This window comes from Cydia pomonella, chromosome 8, assembly GCF_033807575.1.
Source record: "Cydia pomonella isolate Wapato2018A chromosome 8, ilCydPomo1, whole genome shotgun sequence".
Lineage (NCBI taxonomy): Eukaryota > Metazoa > Arthropoda > Insecta > Lepidoptera > Tortricidae > Cydia > Cydia pomonella.
In genome coordinates this window covers 10466494-10485735 of record NC_084710.1, presented here as the reverse complement: position 1 = coordinate 10485735, position 19242 = coordinate 10466494, and the positions used below count along the sequence as shown (strand labels likewise).

The window sequence follows — 19242 nt, the reverse complement described above, 5'->3', positions numbered from 1 at the left end:
ATGAGATTTTGATGCAACACAAACTCAATCTCACTAGATTTTAATATAAAAAGTTGCAGTTTTATTAAAATTACGGTGTCGTATAAGTATATCGAAGTAGGTACAGGAGTTTACAGGACACGAAGACCATAATATCATATTTATGCTCTGGAGTCTCAACAAATATTGTTGTCTCTACATTAGATATTAAGTAGAGTTGAAGACTGTCCGACTCTAACAAGGTAATGATAGTTTATTGAATAGGTATCGTATAAAGGCATTAAGCAACTATAACATTTAAATTCACCATAGGAGTTGAATTTATAAAACCTTTTTTTTTAGAAATGGAATCCGTCATCTACTATTTCGTCTTAACGCTTTTTTATCAGAAATTCCTCCAGAGTTTCACATAGGACCATGATCGGACTATTTCATAAAAATGTATGATCTAATTGTTTATTTTTACAAAGTTCCAAAAATACTTGTTGAATCTACACGAAATTACTATGCGGTGACCGGTAATAAAGTAAACGAGACTCTATCTCGTACAGTGGCCGTCATGTGAGTACGAATATAAATACTATTAATATTGTAGTATATGCCTTTTATCATATTAGGTACCACTGCTGAATGGTACACGCCACGGGTGAAGGGACGGCAACCAAAGCTTGTTTTCACTTGTTGCTCGTACTAGACAGACCAAGTATTTTACGAGTTCTATAGATAACTCCTAAAATACTGGCTCTGCTCCAGAAGAATGAACATTTAATTGAGCTATAATTTTAAGAAGTACTTACTAAGAAAAAGAAAGGTTCAGGAAGCTAATAAAAGTACGGCCCCGTAAGAGTTGACGGGTGGCTATGCGCGTCACGCCGGTGCGCTCAAATTAACGCGAAGCCACAGAATACCTTCCGGCACACGTCAGTTTAATGTGATCATTAACTCGAGTAACGTACCACAGGTACTACGTAACTAACTCACTCGATGCCGTTTCGATCTCGAAGGGAATAGGGCAAGCGATTGGGCGGGCGGCCGGCGGCCGGGAGGCTGCGGCGCGGCCGCGGCGCGCGCGGCGGCAGTGACTGCTCGCCCGCCGACCCGAGCGCACGCCGCGTGCTCCGCCCCGGTACGCGGTATTTCGCATGCAAACCTTCCCCTCCGCCCTAACCCGCCCCGCCCTCGCCCCTCCCGGCCACAGCCTCCGCGACCTTCACGTGGATACATATTGCGCGGTGCATACGTCCATCACCCACTAACCACTTGATAATCTGTTAACAGTTCATTGCTCATTGGCTGGCGTAACTATATTTTTTTTTAAATCTAGAACGACGATGTTTAACTAGTTTGCAGAACTTTTCATTGTTTACTGAACACTTTTTGGAAGTTGGACACGCTCTATATCTAGATCTCGTTTCTAGGAATACTTTGCGCAATGTGTATCCCGTTGGTACATGTTTTAAAATAAAGGCTACTTTTCAATAAATGTTGCATGGTTGTACGTAGAACTTTGATCTGCTCCGTCGTTACTCTTATTTTGATATCTACCTCTTTTACTTCAGAATAATTAGTCTGTCCATCACCTAGGTACATTACCGTCAGGTCCTCATTTACAACTTTCCTTAATGGAGTTTCCTATCTCTTTGTAAGAAGTAGGCTGTACTTAGCTGTTTTGTAACTCTACCGTTTAAATACTTAGAGTATGGGGATAGCTATAATATTCCCCGTAGGTAGAGAATTAATAAACATCATTAGTTAGTCTAAGCTATAATTATTCTTTGCTGCCGCGCTCTTTATAAAGTTAAAATTTTACAAGCTGTTTAGCTTGTAAAATTGTAACGTTATAACTGGTCGTAAGGCATCTAGTTATGGGCCATGCGCATGTCACTAACATATTGCCGGTTCACTTGCACCGTAATCGTAGGTCTACAAAATAGGGTCTAAATTATAAAGGCCGTTTCATAAGAGCTTGTAACTTGTTCATACAAACGGAATCGTGTTAACCGATTTTATTACACATAACAAGCATTCATGAAACATTGATCAAAATGGCATTGATCGGTAGATCGGAAGGTAAGAGTAAATTAAATGTAAATTTATTGAAAACGACGATTTCGATACTATGCTACGTAGATCGCAAAAGTACTTGAATTAATTTGTCTACTTTAAATTAAAGATATTCACAATGTGAATTTATTTATGTATGTATGTATATATTACTTATGTATGTATCATATTATATAGTTTTGTAAGTATTGTCAATCTTTTATTCTACTCGAAATGTACATATGACCCTGCACCAACTTAGCCATCTTTCGGTTTAGCCCATGGTTGACTGGTGAAGAATGCCGCCTGGCATTAAGTCCGCAATCTGTACTTTCTTTTATTGTGCAATAATGTTTAAATAAATGTGTAACAGCTCGATTTAGAACGCTACAACTCTATCACAAAATATCTAAGTGGGATGCTAATTTTATCAAAGAGTTTTAAATAAGACTTCCTCTTTACAATTTAATCAAAATCAAAATGTTCATTGACTCCAAAGCGAATTTTCTCCTTAACGAGTATCTTTTCTCTCAAGTATTTGGTGGAACATCAGAAGACATTTGCACAAATTTAAATTACTCTTTTCAGTGCCTCGCGTACAGCATCATAGCTTTAAAAGCTTTCGGGAGGATATTAATACAATTTTAATGCTCATCTTTTTGTAATATTTATCGAATGTTTCATTCGGATTTCTTTGAAATATATCAAAGTCTAATACTTTTTTCAATATGTCGTTAAGCTTTTTGTTACTTCACGGAAAATTCTGTTAAAAGTTCCAGTTCAAAAGATAAAACATACCTTTGTTGCCGTAACTTGAAACGACTTGCTTAATTCCATTTTTTTTAACGAGGGATCAATGTTTAACAATTTTCTATCCCATTATGTTAATTTTATTTTATTATCTGAATGCTAACATGATTTCATTTGAGGTAGGCATTATATTAGTACCTGCTGCGTATTACGAGAGCAGAGTTCAACTAGACTTAAAATGCACAACTTATGTTTTATTCTAAATGTTTTGCTGTATAGATATGCCTGCATTTTCAAGAAACTGAATCGTAGTTATCATCCTCTTCCCCTATGTACTTATACGCATGCCTGCAAATGAGTCTAAATCCTATTACCTATGTGTTAGATCACCCGCTCCTTAGCTCGTCGCAGATGTTTATGACGTGTTTACTGAACCGCAGTGGCCGTGGCGAGGCGAATCGCGATTACAGACTAGTTTACAAACAGCTCTTCTGAATTAGCTCGTTTTTCATGTAGTGCAGAGAAGGCTGAGTAGAAGAAGTCCAGTGTGCCGTCCGTTTTTAACGCGGACATGGATATTTAAAACAAGTGTGGAAACCATATTAAGCCTTTGGAATAAAAGAAACCAGTAAGTCTAATGTTATATATAAATACTTCATCAGCAACGTTGAATATTTTTTCAGAGTAGATAACTTTAAGTGTCTTTGTCACCATGTCTGTACACTATGTAACTTAGCCATGATTTAATGTACCGCGTCTACGTAATTACTAGATGTAGTGCGGGATTCGCCCGCCTCCATGCATCGATCTCCAGGTATCTACATTCAGCTGTGATTGACGTTACTTTTCAGCAGGGTACGAGCAGACGTACGAATATATAACGTTCTAAAACAAACTGCGGGCTAAGCACGGTCGCATTTATATCACCTGTCACCATGCCTGTCACGTTCTAACAAATATGTAAGTGGAAAGTGACAGACATAGTGACAGGTGATAAAAGTGCAACCATGCTGCCACCGTGAACTTTATAACCTGACAGTTATTTTAAATTATTTACAATACATTACGTACATTCAAAAACATGACCTGTCATTCAAATGAAGCTGTCTTACTTCAAACCTACAAGAAAAGAGCGAACTCACATCTTAATAGCCGACAACGCACTTGCAACCTTTCTGGTGTTGCAGGTGTCCATGGTTAAAATTGTCTGCCTGTTTGCATCCTATATCATTAAAAACAAACGCTTCATATCGACTGTAAATATTTTCTGATCACAATCAGAATCGGTACTGATTGAAACAACCAAGAAATCAAAAGGCAGACACGGCAAAAAACTTGAGGTATTGACTTGGATCATCATATGCGTTCAATTCCAAAATAATAATCACAAATATCCCTGCAAACTAACATTATAATATATATATCATTAAGTACACACTTCTAAAAATATTATTAATTCCGTGGAACGGTAGCTATAGCTCTTTGACAAGCATTTTACCATATATACTTAGCTCCAGCTAATAATAACAAAACTATCTCCTCAACATTAGTTAATAAAAACATAACTATACATATTAATGTGCAGTTACGTTTTATTTGTACGATATACATAACTACTACTTAATTCATTATAATTGGCAAACATATTAAAGTGGATTTCATTATTGATTAAATAGAGCGTCCATATAATTTAAATTTATTCACATCCATCGCAATTACTGGAATCAGTGCGCCGCGTGAGTGGTAGAGAATCAGTTTATTTTTCAAGTCAGGCAATTTTGGTCATAGTAGGCAATATTGACAAAGTTCACGGTAAACATGATATGGGAAAGTCACTTGTAAATATTATAATTGCACTAGCTTCCACCGCGACTTTGTCTGCGTAGAATGATGATGATGACTAATACTAACTATTCATACCTGCTGATCTTTTTTTTAAACTACGTCTGTGGCAAACAAGCATCAACCTGTCTGATGGTAAGCAGTCTCCGTAGCCTATGGACGCCTGCAACTTTACATACGCGTTGCTGACCCTGATACTCCGCACCCGCACCTTTAACTATCTCCATGCTAAATTTCATCTACATCGGTTCAATGGTCAGTATAATTTGTAATAACACGTTTATTTCAGACAAACAGTCCGTATACACAACAAATTACCTATACAAATAGAATAATATATACCGGAATAAGTCATTAATAATAAAATTCATATTAAAACACACCAAGTCAAACAAATTCAAAAGCATTTAAATACAAATTCAATAATAAAAAAATACAAATAAAAAATTCAAAGCATGACTCAGGTCATGATTGATGAGGTGATGATTGGTCAGGTGATGATGGTAGTGATTTTTTTTTCTAAATTGAAAACAGAAGAAAATATTAAATTATGGTATGCGATCCGGGAGTTAGCATCTTAGAGGTGACATATAGACAGACAGACAGTGCGACTTTTGCAGTGGTAGTTCCACTTCACCAAACGGTGCGGTGGTGGTTTACCTTCCGGGGGCAAATGCACGATTATTTAATATCTAGTATCGTACCTAATTCTGGTTAGTGCGCCTATAATATTTGAGGAGTTCCCTCGATTTCTCCAGTATCATCTCATCTCCCAGCATCAGAAGACAACAGGACCAGATAAAAAACAAACAATTTTACATATCGGACAACCATATTCGATAAATCGAGGCTCACACATAAAATAATTCGACGAATTGCGAGTCCGACTTCGAATACGGTTAACAAATGTTAACGATTAAATTTTAAGTATCGAGCACGTAATAAATGAAAACAGAAATAGTAAGTAATAAAATAATACAGCAGCAAAAATACTTGACGTACGAAATACGTTTCATAACACAACTTTAAAAAGCAAAATAAGCTGATAATATTATGGTCATCATTATGGATGGGTTTATCCACGTGATAAAATACCTGTTACTTTTTAACACCGCGGGATCGAAAGTGATGGACACCGTTTTATCACGCTATCACGTAGACAAGTACGACCATCATGTGTCATAGCTAGCGAATCAAAAACATGCCTACAGCCGTGCAGACAAAGTTTGCACTCTGTTATGCCAGTATTCAATGCAGTGCAACTTGTTTGCGAGGCCTAGTGGGAGGCTTTCAAACTACACTACAATGTTATCACAGTAACTTATCACAGTACCGAACATTAGCTTCAAGAATTATACATCTTAGGTAGGTCCAATTACGTCTGAAAATATCAATACGAAAAATGTGCCAAAAAATATATATACACCACCTTAATATATGGTCAATAAAGTCGTGTATACATATTTTTTGGCTCTTTTTTGTATCGATATTTTCCGACGTGACCGTTTTTGTACGTTCCAGAATGTTAAGCTTGAGAAATTGAGTGCGTCTATTTAAAAATAGTTTCATGAAAATATTATTCTCGTTAGATATTTAAATGGATCAATGATGCGTTGAATTTCTCTATTTTATAACACATATTTAATTGTAGTTATTTATTATCGCCCAGTATTGTTTCGAACATTACGATCAATAATGTAACATTCACCTCCTTTTAATTTACTGTTATTTTTAAATTAAATGCATAATTAGCAGTGCACATCAGTATTTTTTTATTAAAATAAACACATAAATTATAAAAAAAAAACCCGATATTTTATATTTTAATTCATCACTTATTTACTTTACTGGAATCGAATAAAATCAAAAAGCGAAATGGTCATAATATAGTTTACAGTACATATGGTGCTACTTTAGCGCACTAGTGCGCAAATAAGCATATTACGTTACTGTGTCAAACATTTAAAGGGCCATATGTACTGTAAAACGTTGTACGATACATGTGCGAATAGATAATTCGCAACTCGTGTCGATTTAAAACACTCCCTTCGGTCGTGTTTTAATTTATCGCCACTCGTTTCGAATTTCCTATTTTTCGCACTTGTATCGTAATGTACTATTATATTATGAATGTACAATATGAATGTAAAATAAAAAATAAAACGTTTTTAGGCTAATATCTTTATTAATTATACAGACCTCCAAGTCCTAAAACCGTAGGTTTCATTACCTACAGCATTACCCACGCGTTGTCCCGGCATTTTGCCTCGGTGCATGGGAGCCTGGGCTCCGCATGTCAACTAATCTCAAGAATTGGTGTAGGCACTAGTTTTTTTGTTAAATAACTTGGCATGTAATATTTAAAATATTATAAATAAATGTTTATGTGTAAAAATAATCCTTGTGTTTAACCCTTGATGTCTGACTATGTAAGTTCTATTAAGCCATATTTTAAAAATAAACGTGTTTTTTACCCGCCATCCCAATTTTGCAATTACGTATCTCTTTTGTCGTCTTCATTCTAATAAACGAATTTTATAATTAATTAAATTAAGTGAGAGGTATCGAGTATCTGAAGAGTGCAAACATCAATCTCTAGATTAATATTTAATTTAAACCCAGTAACTGAAATGCCATACAATAGATAAATAAATAAGTGAGAGGAACACCGTAGCAATTATTATTAACGATCCATTGTTAAGATAGTTGCCAATAGTTACCGACTACCTTGTACTCCAAATTAAAGAGATTGAGGAGAATATATTTTCTGTCGTATAATTTGTCATAGCGGTGTAGTGGCTGCTTGGATGCTGATGAAGTGTGAAAAACACAATTCGCCTTTCGATAAAATTCTTATTTTATTGACAAAGTGGAACCTTATAATTAACTAACTATGTATAGCTAATAATATAGTATCCACCTTTATAAACACCTTCACGCACTGTAGCGTACAAAAACTCTCAGGCCGTGCGAGCACTAAGACTATTGAGCTCGCTTCTATCATGGACACCAGAAAGTTATATTTTTGCAACTCCCTGGGTAAATATATGACGGGCATGTCAGATGTATTGTGAAACTCTAGATGTCACTTGGAATTATTATGTTCCTGTTATTTCTTGTATATCCTTTTTCTTTTATCAATTAATTTGTATAGTTCCTTAGTAGTCACTGTAATGATGTACACTTGTATATATACTTGTATGTAACAATAAATAATAAAAGGATACCCCGACCCGTCAACTTGCGTAATAACATCACTGGATTGCTACATCAAACGAATGCAACATCAAAAACGCATACATTATTTCACACACAACATAATATGCCAAGGAACGCTTAGAAGTTATATTACTAATATTAAGCTACGTACCACGAGTAATCCGTATAACCGTGACTCATAAAAATGACGAGGTTAATTATAAATATACTCTACTTTACTGTAAGCTTGTTTAGCGTACATAAACATTGGCGAAGATAGAGCGCTCATATTTTGTAAAAGAGCGGCTTAACTATTTCAAGCGCTGAAATAATCTCAATAATGTTTGAGCGCGTCAAATTAAGCCGCGTCTCAGCCTGAAACTTCCGTTATTACACATTTGACGACATAAACCGCTATCGCTAGAGGAAATGATTGCACGGAAATTGTTACCGGGTACAAGGAACTCGAAATAAATCGTTATAATTTCCTGCTTACTTCGACTTGAGATATTTAACGGGCGACTTATTTTGATTAGCCGCGGTACGGGAAGGCTTCGCGCTGTGGGGCCTTTCAAACAATAATAGATACTTACCTACCAGTTCGCTCTGCCGTTGTTAATAGGTGGATTATCTGATGACAGAATGACTTGTAGGCTAAAATTTGATTTATTTGCGGTCCATCATTATCGTAGTAACTATAATAAAGATGAAACTTATCGTGAAGATAATTTAGTTTTGATACTCAACCTGAAGACTTATGATATTTATTCAGCCAAAACTAAAATATGAACTGTGTTTACTTCCATTAAATGAGGATGATATTTACTTTAATATATGTAGCTTATATACTTACATTTATGTATGTATGTATGTAAACAGTTTATTGTGACTGCGATCTTTTTGCCAGTAGTTGGAGTCAAATTTGTGAGCAATGCAAAAACCATTGTGAGGCAATGGATGACCGTCCGTCCTCAGTTAGTTATTAAGATTCTCCTGTCTTTTGTTATTCTATTTTTCATGTATAACACAATTTAATGATCATTCCTTCTATTTGTGTACGGATATATAACTTAAAATAATATTGACCTACCTAGTCCCAGATTGTATTCGATTGTAGTCGGAGTAGGTTCCTTGGGTTTATAGTTGACTGTAACCTTAACTGGAAGCACCATGTTGACAGTGTCTGTGATAGGTTGGGTAGTGCAGTCTTTGCGTTGCGAAAGATGAAGCCACTTATCTCGAAGGAAGCTCTTAAGCAGGTGTACTTTGCTCACTTCCATTCTATTATGTCGTACGGCACGCTCATTTGAGGTAACTCCACTGATGCCAGAAGAGTCCTCATAGTTCAGAAGAGAGCAATTCGTACACTTGCTGGAGTAAAACACAGACATCCATGTAAAGAACTTTTTATTTCGGAACGCATAATGACTCACTACTCACAACACCTCTTTGAACTAATAATATTTGTCAGAAATAATATTGCTCAATTTTCTCTTGTAGATGTCCAGGAAAACAACTGCGTAACACAGGTCGTCTCAGAACAGTTCCTCGTCGCTTGGTGCTTTCAAAAGGGAACCCACGAATAATCGGACCTACTTATTTCGAGCACCTACCTGCCGAGATAAGAAACGAGCAATGCGACGAAATATTTAGACGTAAATTGAGAAACCTTTTGTTGGAAAACCCTCTGTACTCAGTAAATGAGTTCATGGAATTGACATTTTGATTCAGAAATTGTTTTATTCTTATTGTTTTTATTTATTGACATTGTTTTCTTTATCATACAGATGATCCTTATTGGGAGATACAATTTCATTGTTTTTTTTATATTGTTGTGTGTTGACGATTCTTATTGGGAGATATTATTTGTGTTCTTTTATTAATTTATCGTTTTTATTTTTATTGTTCTCGTATTTTCGTAAGTTCTGACATTGTAAATTTATATTTTGGATTTTGTAAGTATTTACCTACTTATTGTTATTCTAATTGTATTGACAATCCTTATTGGAGCTATAATTTTATTTCATTAGTACTGTTATTATTTTCATTTTTATTTTATTTTGACGATCATGATAGAATTTCTTATATTTTTGACATCAATGCTTTATTATGTAATTGTCTTTCATGAAATAAATCATCTAATCTATTCTGTACCTGATGTGTATGCATTTATATACTTTCTGTCCTAAATTTCGCAGTGCATTAGTATATACTGTAATGCTGTGTAATTTTGTTGTTAAAATAAATAAATAAATAATAAAAATTGTACATACGAGACAGGAACCGATACAATATAAAAATTAATGTTCCCAAAGTACAATGGCGAACTTATCCCTATAAGGGATCTCTTCCAGTCAACCTCTGAGCAGTTGAGAGTCAAAAGTAAAACATCAAAGACAAACGAACACTATATACAAAAAAGGAAACTATGGTTCAATCATTACACAAGTAAATAATTGAAACATGTAGCCTATATACTAATATTATATATACATACAATAAATATAAATATCTACATTATCACAATTAAATAAGAAATATTACATTTATTGTATATGTTTCTACATAAATATAAGTTCTTGAGATTTCTTTGACGTTCCTTCGCTTATAGAAGATTTCGAGATGGCCTTTAAAAATATTTTCAAATAATATGGATACAGATGCATTTCGTTTTAGTAGAAATTCAGGTTTTAATTCAGCAAATTAAAGTAGACGGCACATACGTGCTTCGTTGAAGGAAGCAATAACACAGGGGGTATTGCAAACGGCACCGTTAAGTGCACTACAGGCCCTGGATTATAGAGGATCTCGCCGATACATCATTCCTTGGATTCGATTTATATGTCTTGAAATGTACCTAGTTTGAACAGGGTTTTAGAATCAATTTTACTTCAGTTAAATGCGTCCTAGTTTTGCAGATTGAAATGGACAAAACTTCTGTTGATGCTATTATTTTAATCGAAAAATTTATACGTTCAATTATGAATTAGAAATACTACTAAAACCATAACAGAAGTTATAGAATTGAAGACGCCTTTTATTCAGAGTTCCAGAAATGGTTCCCCAGTTTATATGGGCCAGGTTTGAGAGGAACGGCACTTCACTAGTCGAAAGTCAGCTCGCATTGTCCATAACAGAAATATTATTTTTTCGGCGAATGAAAATAAATGGACGGTAATAGAGAAACAAAAGCTTTAGTGAATATATAATTTAGGCAAAGTGTACGTTTATATGAGTAGGCACTAAACCACGGGCACATACTTGAACCGAAGGAAGCAATAACACGGGGGATATTGCGAATGTCGCCGTAAAGTGCACGAACAGCGCCGGATTACCGCGGATCCCGCCGATGCATCATTTCTTTGGATTCGATTTGAAACGAGCCTCGAAGTTCTCGAGTGAAACTTAATATCGATATATTTGAATTTAATACCGTATTTACTGATGAAAAGGCCTAAATCATAATAATACACACATGTGCACACGCAGAACAAAAACTGTATTCATATGGCCGGCCATTATAATCATTTAGTTGCTGTATTCAACAATATATGAAAATATAAAAAAACGGTCGCATTATATAGACACTGACAGATAACCCACTTAATTGAATTAACACGAGGTTGAAATAGGTTTAAAGTTTTTTACGACAAAGTTGCGGGATGGGACTCGTATTATACATTTTGAAGTACATAATTATCATTACTATGACATCAAAGATATTATCAAAGTAAGCCTATCGATTAATAATTACCCTTAATATCTGTTGCATTAAGAAGCAGTTTTCCTCAAGATGTTTTCCTTCACCGAAAATGTAGTGGTAAATATGAAATCATATTCCCTACTTAAATTCCAAAAAACTCATTGGTAAGAGCCACAGAGCCAGGATTTTAAACCGAGACCTCTAGCTCAAAATCGGACGTCAGATCCACTGCACCACCACTGCAACTAACGCTACGTACTCAACCTAATTGTTTAATAAACAATCTCATACCGACGCCTACAATAAAACCGGAGAGACCTTGAAACATATTGTATAACCCATAGGTGCGATATTTTTTTTCTTTGAAGCTGGATTCTTCACCATTTACAACTACATCACTTATCTTGACCATGAGTTAGCCTTATCCAGAAGTAAACAGCGATATTCCGAATGTCAACCCATCGAGCTGACAACCAACCATCGCTTATATGTTTGTTTAGTCCGTTACCAGTTGGTACAACACAAAGATGTACAGTGTACACCCCAGGAAAAAATATGGAAACAACATTGTTCTCATGTTTCTATTATTGTTATTGTATATTGGTAACCAAACATTTACATCTGGCAACCCCAGAAGATTAAAAATACATTATTTGATCCTAAGTATTGTAAGTATTGTAACATTCTTATTATTTCTTATATATTTTGAGAACTACAATTCGTCCTTTATAATTACCATACAAAATGTTGAACTGGCGATTATCGTTATCACAATTTGAGTTATTTACTTTTTAAATGTTCTATAAAAATTTTTTTTACAGAAACATCTTTATTACCAAACTTTTATAGTAATACTAATAAAACAACTCATTTTTATTAATTTGTTATCTAATTATCAATAAGTAGTATGAAAATCACAGACTTTTTACATATAAGTTTATTTCCATATTTTTGGTCTGGGGCGTAAAACTACTAGAACACCAATAACGTGTCCTGGAGTGCCTGTCGGTGTCAGGCATTCAACCAGTAACTCAATTGGGCCACGGCGTAAAATTTTCCAGGTTTCCTTTCGCCTCGACGACTCCGTGTTACCGAATATTGGTGTCACTGAAAGTATTTTGGTAAAAGTCCGTAATTAAAACAATATAACACGATTCGATATAATTTAATTGGATTCATCCATTTTACACTTTTCATTTTACATTTTACAATTTTTACTCATCGTCTCTATCAAATTCTTAGATTCCACAAGTTTTGTACAACCGAAATGTTTACTCATTACTAAATGTTATAATTATAAGTGTATACAATTACTAAATGCCTCATAACTGTACTAAATAGATATACTTAATCAATATTTTAAAGTAGAGATTACGCGTAGATTCAAAAGTTTCATCAGCTAATCGCTCCAGAATTCTACTCAACATAATTTAATATTATTATACAAACGAAACATGAAATATTCAATCTCAAATATACATAGACCTTATTTCAAATTCACGCTTGTTATCGTAATCATTAATATTCCGTTTTATCTGATCTCTTAGATATTCTTTTAGCCGTCCATCACTTCTTCCATAATGGCCATCCACTTATAGAAGTAACGATTTTCTAATGATCATAATAATATTAGTTCGAAGTAGTCTGTAATAAGTACATTAGTTTCAATAGAGGTAGATTTAAATTGGGTTGTTTTTTTTTATAAATCTAGTCTTTCATTGGTATTCAATATACTCTTTTATTGAATCTGTCTCAACTGGATTTTGAAACCGAGCTATAATACCATACCAGTACCTACCCTTGACTTCCTTCCATCTGTCACCATTATCTGTCCTCTTTTCGCCACGGCTCATGGGAACCTTGAATCCGCTTGGCAACGAGACTCAAGATTCTCAAGGGTGGCCCTTAAATAAAAATCACCCTTTTTCTCACAAAAAGACAAGCTCCTGAAATGGCATCAATATCTAAAAAACCGACCTACGATACCTAAGGTACTAGATACAGAGGTGCATAATCCGTTACCAACGATTTTCACTGAAACGTGTCATGCTATTTTTCAGTTAGTCTCAGTACAAAAATTAGACTTCCAATATGTCTGTTGATCATTACTATTCTAAGTTTCAAATCGATAGCTTAAGTACTTCTCGAGATATTTAGCAATGTGACAGACAGACGGACAGACGGACATAGTCGCACCATAAGGGTTCCTTTTGTACCTTTTAGGTACGAAACCCTAAAACAATACTGAGATTTACTGAAGTAGCATGACAAATACGCAGACTTCCGAGAAAAAACGATGGTAAAGGATTATGCAGTACATCTGTACTTACGGCCAACTTTATTATAATAACAAATCTTCAGACTAGGGTATCATGAGCATAAAACAGCTCACAAATAGGTCGGCTCGACACGCACCTGCACTCTATTATACGGTGAGGAACAAAGACCGTCGAGGCTTTTTACTCGCGACAGTAAAATTCACACCCTCAATCTAAAGGCCTATTTACATGGAGTGAGTTTTCGTCTTGAAGATACAACTACAAGATTAGAAGAACGATAGCAAGAAAATTGCCACGTACAATGTGAGACCGACATCGAATGAGACAGAATAATTATTGAACTCGGAGACAGGTAAATGGAACGAATTATGAATGAACGGAATCTGTCACACAGTTAAAAATAGTACTTATGTAATAGGTAATCTTCGATCAACTAGCGAAACTTGCATCTACTTCGGTAGTAACTATCTTAGATTGTCTTGTCGTATAGATATTAACTAACTCGTCTGTTATAATGTTGTATTTCTTGTATGGGTTAAATTAAAAATATATTTTTATATCAAAATAAAGACCAGAGTTTATAAGCACAACAAAAATAAGAATCAGGAATCAACAACAATGTCAAACACGTTGTCACGTATGACGCCGACACCATAAGAAGGTGTATACTGTTGACATAAATTAAACCTCTAACAGTGTTTGTATCATAAATTTTATATCATAATATGTATAATCTTAAGCCAAATTAGTTTTCTTACTTAAATGTAAACGTTTTATGGGTAAGGCTCACACAAATTGTACAGTCGCCATCAGATATATCAGAGCGGCAGAGTTGCCCAAAAATATCTGAACACGCACTATCGCCTTGACAATAGAGGCGTGTTCAGATATTTGTGAGCACCCTCCGATATATTTGATGGCGACTGTACCATATCACATGGGAAATCATAACACATGTAACACCCGGTAACACAACGCAACACACTACAACCTATGTTAAGGTTAGTTTACACTTAATAGCAGTAATGAAAGCACTAGGATAGGATTTGAAATAATAGTCTCGAATGTGTCTATTGAATGATTTTTTAATAGTCTTTCTTTTAGAATCGTTTTTAAATTATATTTCAGGCGCGTTACCTAACACACGCAACACCCCTCAGAGCCGAGTAGCATCTTCAGATTCAATGCAACTTAATTAAAAACCACTTCAATTAATCATATTTCAAAATCTGCTTTAGGTGTTCGGATTTCTAATGAACTGAATTACTACTTACAATGAAAAATCGCCTCCGAAAAGTATTAAAATCCAATGACGAACTAACAACAGAACGTCACTAACGCACCTTGCGTGAATTTTTTTTTTTTTTTTTTACCATCAGGCGAGCCGTATGATAGTTTGCCACCGTCGTGGTATATAAAAAAAATACTTGTGAAACACAAATGAAGTCATTTCTTTGAACATAATATTTTCATTCATTGATCTTAATTTCGGTTATATAAGACCTACATGTTAAAAATAAATTTATGGCTTCAAATTGGGGTAAAGACACTTGATTTATCTATAAAACTGAAAATGTAGCTTTTTGAATAGAACTTTTTTTTTATTGTTTAGGACCGAATAACATAAATAAATAATAAACTGATACAGAGCCCATATAATTATTTATTCATATATTTATTACGGGAAATTATCTGGAACTCTTTAAATAACTAATTGCTTTAAATAAAACTGAAAGTGTAGATTTTTTAATAGAACTCTTTTTTCGTTTTTAATTTTTTAATTGTTTTGGACCGAATAGCACAAATAAATAGTAAACAGATACAGAAACCATATAATTATTTATTCATATATTTACTACGGGAAATTATCTCCAGAATAATTAGAAACTCTTTAAATAACTTATTGCTTTACGCAAAGCTAGGTCCAGGAAGAAATAAATAAGAGATAAAAATTTTGTGAGCCCTACCCTTATACGATTAAATATCGCCTGTCAATTATATTAATTTATGTTAAATGAGTATTAACAATACACCAACAGTCCGCCACTCACGACACCAAGTCGTTACTTCATTTATAGATAGAGTCGGAGATCACGACAGTGTGTTGTTAATTTTGTTAAAATGTTATTAATGGTGTTGGAGGTGGTGTATGATTAATTGTATAAAGAAGAAGTCCTCGACATAAGTGTTGTTTACATCACATAAAAATGTAGGGCTTTTATATGTATAAGAGAAAATTAAAGTCTCGCTCTTTTGTCACTTCGTTCTCCAGTCCTCGAAACTAAAATAAGGCCTGATTTTTTTAGATATTACCAATCGAATGTGATTCAAACTTTCTGTATGCTGTTATAAAATCCTTATTTGCCACTCTTGTACAATACAGAACACTTATAGGCGAGTACCAATTCACACTTGACCGATTTTTCACTTCCTTTTATTAAATCTCCAATGTGATAAAAGTCCCGGAAAATGTCTTATCTTTTCATAAGTAATTCCGAGGACGGTCCCCGAAGTTATAGGGATATTGCTTTGAATCGAAGAATACAAAATGTAATACTCTTCCAATCCACTTATTTGGAGCTGCAACTTTTAGCCCAATTACAAGTTAAATCTCATTAGAAAGATACTCATCATCATCATTATCATGTCATTAGAAAAACTACGCAGCTTTTTCCCTAGTATTGTTTCTCCAAAAATTGTATTCCCGAATTGCTTACATAACGTTTACAATAGCGGCAAAAAAATTATCATATTGCTTATTGTAATGCAGGCATTCATACAAAAATTCGTGAATTTAGACTTTATATCACATAAACAATGATTGTATCACCATCACGACGATATATGTATATATATATATACATATATATGTCCCAGTGCACGTAGCAACAGGCAACCACGTTAGAACAACGCGGATTAGGGACTTCACACGCAAGTTATAAATATTGAATTTCTTATTTAAAAATACTCAAAAGCAAATCTTACCAACAATAAAACCTAAACGAATCGATGTTTCGCCCTCGTTAGCAACAGGTTTGAAATGTAATCAAATCGTTACTTTACAATTTAATACCCACCGGACTACCGCGAAAACTCGGGAAAACTAATTATTTTAAAAATGTACCCCAGGTTATCGAATTGTCGTTTTCATACGAGTACGTCGTACGTCGCTATATTGTAAATTCAATCGAAATCGCAAACCATTTTTGAAAAATTACCAAAAATTATATGGATTCAAAAATATTTTGGATGTTGATTCAACATGGTGTTCCATGGGTGCCGTTATAATTAATTAAAATTTCAGTTGCATATTAATATGAAAACGGATTACTTCGCGTATATTTAAATCCAAAATTATACTTTAATTCGTTATTTTTTGTATGTGGGTAGTTTTACGCATAAAAGAAAGAAAAAGCTTTTATTAGCGCAATAACTAACAGAAATAATTTCACAAAATTAAGAGTTGCGCTAAATGGTCCTCACTTAGCTTGGTGTCGTGACACCAATGATGTCACGACATAGATGTAGGTACATTTTTTCTCAGTCACCCGTTGACCACGAAGACTTTCAAGGGTTCGAAACGTTAGGATGTATTTTAAATTCATTATACGCAATATAATCCGTTTCACCAATTTTTTTTCATGAGTAACTATCGTCGCATATTAACGTTTCTCAGTAACGTTACCGGCTGCAAAGGCATTGACAACAAGTTTTATTGTCCGTTCGACAGTAAGCGGCCACTTTGCGTCGCCGGCACGAGCCCAGCTCGTTGCTAATGCCAATGAGCGCCAAAAGCTCACCCCAGTAAATTGATGTTGTACGTCCCCTGACACCATTTTTCTGCTCATTAATACAAAGCCCCTTTTTGCCTCCCCGTGTTTTATTGCCTTTATCGCCACGGTTTTTATTCATTTTTATACACTCTCCGCTGAGATTAATTGTTGCTCAAATACTTGGGCTCAAGGCATTCCTGGACGGATTAATCTTTGTGGATTATACTACCACCTTTCTTGTGCTCATTCAGCTGCGTTGTTTACATTTACTTTTGTACTTAGGATTCTGAATTATTCGATACTTCTAAAAAGTAGGTAAGCATAAGGAACAAATAACCCGTATTTATGTAAATAACTGTAGAAATTGTGATTTTTCTTGTAGTGCCTTTTATTATTATTATAATTTATTTTTATTTTGTTATTGAATTTTAGGCTATTTGGAATATTGCCTACTTTTATTCCATGATCGTTATTGTGTTTGTGGATAAAATTATTTTTGTACCTACTTGTTTATTTCTACAAACCTATATGTATATTTCTTCGGCAGGCCCTGCAACTAAACGTATCCCTAAATAAAAGTACCATGTGGATGTCGATAGATTTCTCTATTTGAATCATTAAACAAGCTGTATGCTATAATCAGTCGTTTGACGTTTCTTCGCAATGCTAATGATATTCTTCTTCTAAGATCCAAATTTAAATGTGTTACTGCTCGCCCTGGTGGTGTTCTTCGTACCTCCCATACCCTTAAGCTTTCCATTCCCCCTCATCGCACCGGTTTCCTGACAAACTCCTATACTGTTCAGGCGATACGCCTGGGTTAGGGGTAATTTTATTTCGCTTAAAATTTACGGTTTTTTTTTGTTTAATTCTCACTGCACCCACCTTGAAGTTTCTCTGTTTTGCCTTATGGTTGACTGGTAGAGAATGCCTATTGGCATTAAGTCCGCCTGTTGTACTCTTTTTTATGTGCAATAAAGTTTAAAATAAATAAATAAATACGCCCGCTTACGCCAAAGTAAATTCACTTTCAAGCGCATGTTGCGCAAGCATCTATCTGACAAATGTAAGTAATGTTTCTCAGTAGGTACATGAATAATGTATATAGGTATGTAGATATTTATGTACCTAAGTATATTATACAAAGTATATGTTTAAGTTTATGATTTCATTATATTATATTAATTAGTAGGTATTTAATTTGTAAATAGTAGGTAGTGATATCTTATTCTCAAGTACAAAGCCTGCACCTAACAAAAGTCTCTTTTTGACCCAGTGGTTGACTGGTAGAGAATGGCTTAAGGCATTAAGTCCACCATTTGTACTTAATATTTTATGTGCAATAAAGTATAAATAATTAAATATTCATGCGATTAGCGATCTACGAAGTGTGTTTCTGGGAGTTTTCAGAAAATAGTGGACCCAATTAGTGTGAGTTGTTAAGAAAAGTTAATTACTGTCATTTTTGTGAAGATGATTAGCATTATAGATCGTGCCATTCACGACGACGCGTGCCTTGACTCGTATTGTCATGTTATTAAAGGTTAGATTTGACAAATCTGCACGTCATTGTGGATGACACAAACTATTGAATTAAATTTCAATAAAACTTAGTTTTGGTGTTAATTTTATAAGCTATAAGCGATAATACATAAAGATTACATGCTTAATTGTC

The 19242-nt window shown here is 34.5% G+C and overlaps 1 protein-coding gene across 5 annotated transcripts in view; it reads left to right on the top strand.

Annotated features, from left to right (window-relative positions):
- Window positions 1-1023: 1023 nt before the first annotated feature.
- The window catches only part of LOC133520544 (uncharacterized), a 35458-nt gene continuing 17239 nt past the window's right edge, over window positions 1024-19242 (top strand). The window contains exons 1-2 of one of the 5 annotated variants that reach the window (XM_061855025.1): window positions 1054-1105; window positions 3289-3400. The gene's annotated coding sequence lies outside the window, so the exon portion shown is untranslated. Of the gene's footprint in view, window positions 1113-2580; window positions 3401-19242 lie in introns of those variants that run through there. The other 4 variants (XM_061855024.1, XM_061855026.1, XM_061855023.1 and 1 more) reach the window with 4 other exon arrangements.